Consider the following 10,751-nt stretch of genomic DNA (forward strand, 5'->3'; position numbering starts at 1 on the left):
AGTACCAGTTCCAGGCTGCTGTGAACACCACCTCACACAAACATCCATGCAAGGCGTAGATGTAGAGACGGGCGAGGGGTGGTAGGGTGACCTGACCATAAAGATCATCAGGCGGCTGTGTGTCAACATCCGGATCTGCTAAAGGAAGGAAACATCAGCAATGTGAGCCCAGATCTCCTTATCTTCAGAAACATTCTTCATTGATTTTACTCTGTTATCCATTGACTTCTCAACAAATATGTAACAGAATGGTAATGATTATCGTCATGACATTCATCCTGTAATTATATAGTTTGTATGATTAATAGTTATAGCAAACTGTCATTAGCTGTATGTATTAATGAGATATAATTACGGAGATTCGGTGTATCATCCAGATTTTAATTTAAGAAATTTTGCAAAAATACTTCTGACACATACTATGACACTGATTTGTGTGTCAAAGACAAAGGTTAAAATACCATTAGTGCACACTTAGGGATATGCCTGCACTTGATGTATTGATTCAATGCAAATTACATTAATATTATTCATTAAATATTTTTCAAATGTGGTTCCCATCAACATGTGGCACATTCAGAAAATTCAGCAAATGATTGTCAATCTTAGTAATTGTTCTCAGTCAGAAAGTTTGGTTTCTTGTACTGTTGTACTGGGTAATCTAGGTAAAATATATGCAATACACATCTTTCTTGCAGGTATCTTATGGTTTGCTGACACTGCTGCTTACATGGAGGCTGATACCACATGCTTTGTGCTGTTCTTTGCAGTCTAAGGACCTGCGCATTGTTTTGCTAAACATGGTAGCAATAACCTGCTCTGCACACACAAAGTATTCAATTTATTACAATTCTCCCCCTACCCTCATGCTTATTTTTGTGATGTAAACTCCTACATTGTAGCATTCCCAACATCTGTCATGTATCACAATGCTTGTTTAAGTGCATGCATGACATAGACTGTGCAGAGGAATTAACACATTCTGTGTTTGACAAGTTCTGATGTAAAGTGCTGATAATTTGAATGTGGTAAATTCATCTTCCTCTTTGTATGTTTAATGCGCAGCCACATCTCCTTGCTACATTTGAACCTATGCATGCACTTGAAATACACATATTTAAACCTTACAGATTTATTAGTATCTTTAGATTTGACATTAATTAATAACAGATAGTAGTAGAATATATTGAGCTTTTATAGTGCCCATCTAAACTGAAAAATATTTTAATGGTTTTGTCTCAAATATGATGTATTGAAAAGGCATATTAAAGTTAAATACAGGCCAAAGAAAAGAGTAATCCAATGATTAATCACTCATACATAAAACAGCTAAATCTCTGCCACAAGAACAGTTTACCTTTAAAGAAAAGACATTGACACAAAAACCTAACACTCACAGTAAGTCGCTGCTTCTCGCCTCCTCTCAAGGAGAGTTGTAAGCTCCATGTCTGTTACAGTCCAGTTGTCCCTTTGTTACAGCATCTCATGTTCAGACTGATTCCCTGCTGGGGATTAAGTGTTCAGTTATTAGTTTTCCTGTGCTAAACATTAAGCTAGAACATGTTAGAGGCATCCCTGTTTTAGTAAGGGGGAAATAAGTGTTCATTTTTATGTGTGTGTGTGTGGTGTGTCAGAGAGAGAGATAATAATAATAATACAATAGACATTAAAATAAACTTGTTGAAGAAAGTCACTGTAGTGCCTTTCTTCAACATTGCTTCTTTTTAGTTTGTTCCTCTTTAGAGTTTCACTCTAAAGTTGTAGATAAAAAAAGTTATGCAATAGCAGAGGTATTATATGCATCTTCACAGTGCCTCAGCTGAACTGAGCACATTAAACAGTTAGAAAAACAAAAATAGTAGGTTTTAGCAAATATAGTGAAATTGAAAGAAACCTTCACTATAATGGTCATATTTGCATCATGCATATAGAATAAAAAACAGCTGTTACTTTTGATAAGGGAAATATGACTTGGCAGTATTATTAGACTTCCTCTATTTAAATTTCATAAAGAATTGGAATCACTCTTCAGTAGAGATCAGAATCCTTTCACACACACACACACACACACACACACACACACACACACACACACACACACACACACACACAAAAAAAAAAAAGGCATTCTGTAGCTGTTAATGTATATAATTATTAGCAAGAGACTGATGTCTGTCTAGTATGACTAAGCACCTGCATTTGCCTATGGCAGCAGTTAAAGGAACAGTTAAAGTATGTAGCTCTGGACAAGTGCATCTGCTAAATGCTATAAATGGAAATTGAATTGTTTTGCTGATATACACGACAAAACCTGGAAAGAGGTCCTGGAACCAGCAGGAGTCATTATGGTGAGAAGAATTGGAGTGCAGGAGTCCAGACCATCAGCACACTTTTGCTGTTTCAAAAAGTAATCATTTTAAGTTAAGTTCATATTATCTTGTATTGCCTAATATCATAAAATCTCTAAAGGCTCCAAAATTAACATAGTGCAGGATTTAATAAGATAAGCATAATTTTTTAAAATTTTAAGTCTGCTGTGAGAGTGAAATGTCCATACATGCATATGCAATAAGGGAAAGGCTCAAACCTATAGAAATTACCCCTCTGATTGTATTAAAAGCGTTAATTGTCTGTAATGTGACATCCACAATGGACTGGTGGGCAAAACATTGCATTATAGACAGATTGTATGAATTTTTGATCAGAATGGGTTAACGATGCTCAGAATGGTGAAAGACAAATTATTCTTTGTCCAAGTGTAGGTTATTTGTAGCTGTCATGGGCGAAGAATGTGCAGTAAAAAGGAAGGGAGCAAACACGAGTCTCCACATGGTCACACAAACTGAACAGGCTAATAATGACCTAACAAGCCAACACCAACCACCCTTGTCAAATTCATTATACACCATACATCATAAAGGCTCACAAAATGGGATATAATACACTAGCTTTGTAGCTGTGCTAATTCTCTATCTGTATATATATAGACACAACTGGTCAACTCCAAATTTTCTAGGTTTTATTGATATTTTTGCAGAGTGTTTCAATGTACACTGAAATTAATGCATACAAAAAATAAACAATTGGAGATAAACAAAAACAAAATTATTTTGTTAAGCAAAACTTGATTCAAACTTTTTGAATGATCAAAGTATCCACCTGTTGCAGAAATAATATCTGAACACTCTTGAGGCATTTGTTCCACAAGGGAAATCAAATATTCCTAAGAAAGTTCTTCCCAAGACAGATGCAGTTCCCAGGAAATGTGCTGCACTGGTATGCTGCTTTGCTTTCACCCTTCTGTCCAGTTCATACTTATGTTTAATGTTATTAATATGTCTAATTCAATGTTTAAACCTCTTTTCCTGTAAACACTCTTTTTATTACCTAATTTCCCCGCTTTCATGACTTTTTACTATTCTTTTGTGCTACTCTTTTCAAACATTTTGACAAGTGTTTAGTCATATATAGAGTGTATACATAAGGTTAGTATGAAACCTTGTATCCTGATCTTCTCACTGGACAGGGGGAGGTGAGCACCTTCTGATCCAATCACAGAGTGTGTAGTACCTGATTCAACCAGGAAGAGAGATTCTTACTGACCATTAATTTAAACTCCCTTACCTGCGGGGCCTCCCATAGGTCCTCTGGGCACCTTCAATACCATCCTTCATTGGGGCAAGTGTGGCTTATATGTCCAGGTTGCCAACACATCCAGCAATATGTCTGGGGTCTTTGATCTTCCTGACCTTCTATTAGTTGTTGTATGTGGTGATTTCCATCTTGCTAGTAAACACCATTTGATGGCATATTGACAGGTTTTTGCATTTCTCCTTGTCCTCTGCCTCTTCCTCTTCCTCTTCCTCTTCCTCTTCCTCTTTGCTATCACTGTGCTCTTCATCAAAGCCCATTACTTTTTTGTCTTCCTTCCTTTCTAGCAATCTTTTTGGTCATCTCTGTTACGAAACCTTTTCTTGAAGCTCGTCTTCTCTTTCATGCTGTCTTTGAACTTCTCATCCTGTTTGCTCTTCATAATGAGCTTTCTTTTTATCCAACTCTCTCAACATACTTTCATGTCTCTTCCGTTTCTTTCAACTCTTTCTGTATCTTCTTTTTACATCTTTTTTGGATCTTCTTTCTGACTCTATTATTATTTCTCCCTCAGTTCAAATTGACTTTTTTTCATCTTTGCATGACTCACTCCTTGATTCTATTGTATTTCTTGTCTCAACTCTTTTTCTGAGTATGGAGTCTTTAACTGGTTTGGTGTAGACTTTTGTCTTATCATGCCTTCTGGTAGTCAACAGACTGTTTGGGCTAAGCCCTGAGTTTGGATCTAAAAAGGAATTTCCTTTACTTCTGGCTGAATATCCAGTCTCTACCCGGATCAAGGAAGGTGATCCACTTCTTGTTGAGTCTGGTGTTAGGATTCCTTCTCTCAGCAAGCCCCATTCCGTTCTTCATCGCTAGCCCTTATCTTCACTTTCCTTTCCATGTGTACTTCTGCTTCAGTCCAATCTCTTGTAGTGAGTACTGGATATAGATTTGATATGGCTTCCTGTATAGGAGCATATGATGGTGGAATTTTTTTCTGTAGTTGAAAAGGTTGTTCACATTTCTCCTCTGCTCTGCTCTTCTGCTTGTAATCTAGGTCTTTCTCTCAATTGTTTTGCATGCGGTGTTGTTAATTTTCACTGTTGTTCAACTAATTGAGCTCTTGTTCTAATTTTCTGTTGCTTTTCAATGTCACTTATTATTTGACATAATTCTTCATCAAAATTATTATTTATTTGAAAAGCTAGTTATATATGATCTTACCACTATATCTCTAATTATGACCTGCTTAAAGTTATTAAATGGTACCAGTTGTATGGTGACGTCAGTAGTTATTATCACCCAATTTTTCTTCGGTAACTTCTTCAAGACACTGTAGACAAACAGCTACACTTAACATTGATCTTTTTGCATGCGTTTTCCTTTTTATCTCACGTTCTCATATCTCATATCTCATATTTCCTTTTTACTCTGAGTTCCTTTATCTTTTTCTGCACAGTTTCTGGTCTCATAGTTATCTATTTTTTATCAAGCCGTTTTTTTTCTGTCAATTATTAAAATTTTTATTGCATGTTTTTTTTCATAGTTATTTTCATTTTTAGAACGTGTTTTTTTCATACAATTATTTTAATTTTAATTTTAATTTTTCTCACTTTTTTCATTTATGTACACCAGCCATTTTTCTATCACTCATTTTTTATTGTTTATATAATGTTATCAGTCTATTCCCATTCACCAATACTCAGTCTGCAATTTCTATGACCCCTAAACCCAACCACTACAAAACTCTGTGAACAAAGGTCTGAAATTTCTGACTTTGCAGAACTTTTAAAATGTGTCTGCTTACCTTCAAAATGCACGCCTTTGGATACTTCAGCCCTTGCCGACAGAACAATGCAGCATTTAGGTTATCCGTCAATAAATGTTGTTCCTAAATTCCCAATCAGCTCATTTTAAAGTTAATCATTCAAGTAGAAAATAATGACTTCACAATTAGTTGAAGAGAATAGTTGGTCCTTCAATTATTGATGGTAAATGATAACAAGGCACCCTCTGCAGAATGTCTAAAAATCACACAAAGAACCCACTTTTTTTTTATACATTATGTATTTGCCTTACCTTCTTTTACATATTAGTGTTTGCATTTTCCACCATTATATCCAAATAATACATTAGTCAATATATGCAAACTGATATTCAATACCCACACCAGTTGGAAGTGTTACCACTATATACCAAGACTTTTCTTGACCTTATCCTAAAGAAGATTGTTTTTCTATACTGTCCTGAGCCTGATGGAGAGGTCTTCTGAAGCCTACCCACAGTCCTTTGCAGAAGCCTGCAGAGGCCTCTACAGAAATAATAATTACAAAAATAATTTTGAAAGGACACAGAATCTCTGTGCTCCCTTATATTTTATGTTATTATGTTATTAATTCAAAGTTACACTTCTTTTCCTCTTTTTATTACCTCAGTTGTATCCTAGCTGTTCCCAGGACTGCACTCTTCTGGATGGGGATCTCAGATTTGCTGGAGCCATTCTCCCAGTTTGGGGGTCTCAGCCCTTAGTGCTTCGATTACCATGGGAGCCACTGTTGCCTTGACCTTCCCCATCTTTTCTAGCTCTCCTCTCAGCTTTTTGTATTTCTCAAGCTTGTATCCCTTGGTCCTAATGTTGCTATCACTTGGGAATTCTTCTGCTGTTTGTCCGTCACTACTATGTCTGGTAGATTATCCATTACCATTAGCCACTACCCAAGTATATCTGGAATTTTTGTGGAATATTATTTTTCTTTTTTTATTGTGTGTACCACAAATAAACATGCACATTTCAAATGTTTAAAATGACCAGGCTTTTAAGTGACAGGTCCTTCCTACCACCACATCTTTTCATGCTGCTACAAAATCATAACAATATCAGCACAGATTTAAAGTGCAAATTGCTTAGCCTGTGTATAGATGAGCAGTGACTCATCTGGCTAGCGCTCAAGATAGAGCTCAACCCTTCCATTCTTCCTGCTTAGGTCTTTAACATTGTCGACCCTGAGCCATTGACAGAACGTAGAATGTAGCACATCAGAGACTGGCTACCCAGGCATTAGAGCAACATGACAAGTTTTAGCCCAATTTGTTGATATATTCATGAGTTCAGAGAAGTACTAGAAGTACTCAAACAAATAAAAGGATGTTGGAAAACATGCATGATGGCTTATATGCACCCCCTTACATGGAAAGCGAAAGACTAAAATGATTCTGAAAAAGATAAACATCCTGTGTTAGATCCGTTGTAAGCAATTAAACCAGACTGGAAACATCTTTAGCTCCTGCTTGTGTTGCAATCTGTTAACTCTCAGTTTTTATATTGATATGAAACATGTCATTGGGTTGCAGTTGCAGACAACTTCACAAATTTACATCACAACTTCACAAGTTGTGAAGTAAATTTGTGAAGTTGTCTTTAACTTGGGGCTGGAAATCATTTTGGAGTTGAGAACCACACATTTAGGGGGTCAGGGCCCACCTTAGCAAACCCCTTGTACGCAGCCCTGAATTTAAATAAATAAATCAAAAACTTGAAATATCATCATAAAAAATAAACAAAATATCTGCTGAAGGTGACATTGATCCGATGGAGTTGGCACGTGGGGTTCATTACCTGTTGGTGTGATTGTGGATGAGGGCTATTGGGCTGACAGAGGTAGTTGGAGTTGAAGGACATTTGAACATGGAGGAATATTTTGGTTGAGGGGCAATTGATTGTGGAGTAGGTAAGTCTGAAGATTAATTAAGATGTGGGGTAATTGTGGTTCATGACTGTTTGGCTGAGGGAATAGTTGTAGTTGAAGGGTAATTGGCTGTGTGGTGCATAATTTAAGTCAATGGATGAATTATCTGGGAGTTTTTCCAATAGTTCTGAAATGGTGAGCAGTAAGGAGGTGGACGCATGTGCGGAGAAGAGCGAGATTTATTAGGAGCAAATCCAAGTTCAGAGTTGTGAGAGTCCTGGTTGTGTATAGATTTTCTCTCACACCTTTGGTACTCTCCATTCCTCTTCCTATGCTCCTCCAGTGAGAGACTTTTGCTGCACTGAAACACACAAGAGCACAAGTCTTAGTCACTAATCTTACAAAAAATGCAATTAAAACCAAGAAGAACAGACCTCAGCCAAGATCACCCATGTTTTCAGTATGCATGTTTGAATATCTTATATTAAAACATCTTATACTCTTATAGAAGGGACCCTTAAGCTATTTCCTTAGACCCTGTGTTCCCTCTGCCTTATGTTCTTTCACCTGTATGTTCCTTCAACCGTAACCATACCCACAACAGTTGGCAAAATCAAAACATGTTCCATGACTCCTGGCTATAGAAACTAACCTCACTGCATGAACAAATGAACCCACTGCTAACTAGTGGCTCCAAGAACAAGAGCCCTGTTCAGGAGTGGATTGGAAACAATGTTGCAGGCTCAAAGCACCAGCTGCTTTCAGATATACAGCTATACAGCAGGATTTTAAGGCCTCAGACCAACCTAAGTGTTGCATTAATTCACTACAATAACACATAGAACTCAATGCCACACACACATGGATACTCAAATGCCTAGCCCTGTATGATATCAATAACATCTTAAGAGCCTTCACCCAGACACAGAAGGCAGCTACAAATACATTTGGATTCTTCAATTACTTGGGAACCATGAAGCAGAAACAAGAAGAATAGCAACATCCAAGTATCTCCACAGGGTTGGGCAGGTTCTCAAGAACCAGTTGAATGGGAATAATAAGATCAAAGCCATAAACACATATACTCCACTACTCAGATATCCAGCAGGCACAGTATGCCGGCCTACAGATATGGAAGCTGGAAGACCAGAATACTTCTCACATTGCATGGAGGACTCAATCTAAGATCAAACATCAAAGGTTTGTATGCCAGCCAGAAGGAGGGGGGAAGGGACTTGAAATTTGTGAGATCCACTGTCCAAGATGAGACATTAAACTTGAATCTATCCAAGCAATGGCCTCAATTGATGAGCTGATGAGACAGTGATTCAAATAGATATGTCAAAGTGCAAGTCAAATTTATTTATATAATGCTTATTTATAAATTTATTTATATAGTGCCAAGACTCAAAGGGGGTGCCATCCTCCTCTGGCCGACAATGGACACTACAGTAGCAAAAATATAAACAATAAGGAGCAGAATAAGTATTAAGAGAGAGACAGAGACAGTGTCCGAAAAATGAGAACGTCCATCAAGGGCAATGGAGAAATAGTTGGCTGGGGTGGAGGTGTGACGGGCTACAGCAGGGGGCATCAGGGGAGGAACCATGGCAGCTGAGATGGGTTGACGCTCTGTAACAACATGATATCAGGGGTAGGTGTACCTTGGCAGAACAAGAGAATGGATTATTAGGCATGTCCAGGTACAAGGGTGTGTAAATTAGGGAACTATAATGTGCAATGATGGACTCTGGCAGATCTAGCTATGGCAGCACAGCTAAAAGGATCGAGCCAGAAGGAAACATAGGCATGAGGGCACCCTGGAACATCTGCACTCTACCACTCTCAGTCAATAAACTTTAGTGACAAAAGAGAGGTGAAGTGACAGCATCATTACATCCCAGTTTACCATAACTCTCAATGCCCATGGACCCTCAGATTTATACCTATACCTAAGATGGTAAGTAGTTAATAAAATGTCTGACTTTACAGATAGGTTCCTATAAAGTGTGGGAGCTTTAATGGAAAAGACTCTGCCTCCTGTGATAGATTTTCTTATTCTTGGTACTAGACCATTCAGTGAACATTCAGTGCTTTGTAGGTCATTAGAGGTATTTTATAATCAATACAATATTTTTCTGGCAACCAGTGTAACATAGCTAAGATAGGAATACTATGATCAAACTCTGGATGCTGCATTTTGAACTAGCTGGAGCTTGTTTAGACACTTAGTGGTACAACCAAATAGTAAGGCATTACAGTAGTCCAGTCTTGATAATGCATAAATGCATGGAATAGCTTTTCTATGTCATGTAAGGAAAGTATGTTCCTAACCTTTGCAATATTCCTGAGGTGATTGGGAGGCCATTGAGGTTCATTAAGCGATGAGAGAGCGAGGACCTGGCTGTCTCTGGGCCTAATAGAAGCACCTCTGTTTTGTCAGGATTAAGTGAGAGAAGCATCCAGTGTCTGACATCTTTTATGCATTCCTCAATAATACTCAGCCGATATATGTCCTCTTGTTTAGCTGAGACATATAACTGAGTATCATCAGCGTAGCAGCGGAAACTAGCACAGTGTTTGTGTCACGGTACGGCCCCTCCTTCCAAGTGTCTCCCTGTGTGTGTGTGTGTGTGTGTGTGTGTGTGTGTGTGTGTGTGTGTATGTTCGTCCGTGTGACCATGCCCCCATGTGTCACACCTGTTTGTAACCCCTATGGTTCTGTTGTTGGTATTTGATGTTACGCTATCTTATTTGCTACGTAGTCTTTGTTCTCTGTGTAAATAAATGTATGTTTTTGTTCAACGTAACTCATCCCCACATCCTGCTTAGCCTCCTAACGTTACAGTTTAAATATAATATCACATAGAGGTAGCATATATAAAGAAAAAAAGCAGAGGTCATAGCTAACCTTATTTTATGCTGAAAATACTCCATTTATGTTAACAAATTGGTAGTGATGGGCTAGATAAGATTTAAACCAAAAAATAGCTATTCCCTTAATCCCAACAACATTTTCGAGTCTATCTAGTAAAATTTTGTGATCTATATAGTCAAATGCTGCACTCAGATCAAGGAATATAAGCAAAGAAACATAACTCTGGTCAGAAACCAATAGGTCATTAATTACTTTAATCAGTGCCATCTCTGTACTATGATGAGGCCTAAACCCTGACTGAAAGACTTCATGTATCTGGTTCTGATTCAGGTATTAGCTTAGCTGCTGATGCAAAAACCAGCAGTAGCAATAGACATGGAAGTGCTAAGTGACAGAAACAGTCAAATTAAGTAATATACATTTTGGAGAAATATCAGGAAAAGAGGAAGTAAAATGTTCATAAAGTAAACCTTGTGAAATTACATTAAGATGCCAGGGGTGCTTTTTTTTTATTGGTACTGTAGTGATCGCATTGCAGCTTCCTGTTGTTGGCCAGGCAAGCATGGGCTCACCCTTTGAGTAGCAAACTACTG

At 37.7% G+C, this 10,751-nt stretch overlaps 1 long non-coding RNA gene across 1 annotated transcript; it reads left to right on the plus strand.

Annotated features, from left to right (window-relative positions):
* The first annotated feature begins 80 nt into the window (after window positions 1–80).
* LOC113572767 lies at window positions 81–6,065 on the plus strand. The gene is made up of 3 exons (XR_003410152.2): window positions 81–162; window positions 699–803; window positions 6,030–6,065. It is a non-coding gene; the product is annotated as an uncharacterized LOC113572767 (long non-coding RNA).
* Window positions 6,066–10,751: the final 4,686 nt, after the last annotated feature.

The sequence above is a fragment of the Electrophorus electricus genome, chromosome 11 (genome assembly GCF_013358815.1).
Source record: "Electrophorus electricus isolate fEleEle1 chromosome 11, fEleEle1.pri, whole genome shotgun sequence".
Classification (NCBI taxonomy): Eukaryota; Metazoa; Chordata; class Actinopteri; order Gymnotiformes; family Gymnotidae; genus Electrophorus; species Electrophorus electricus.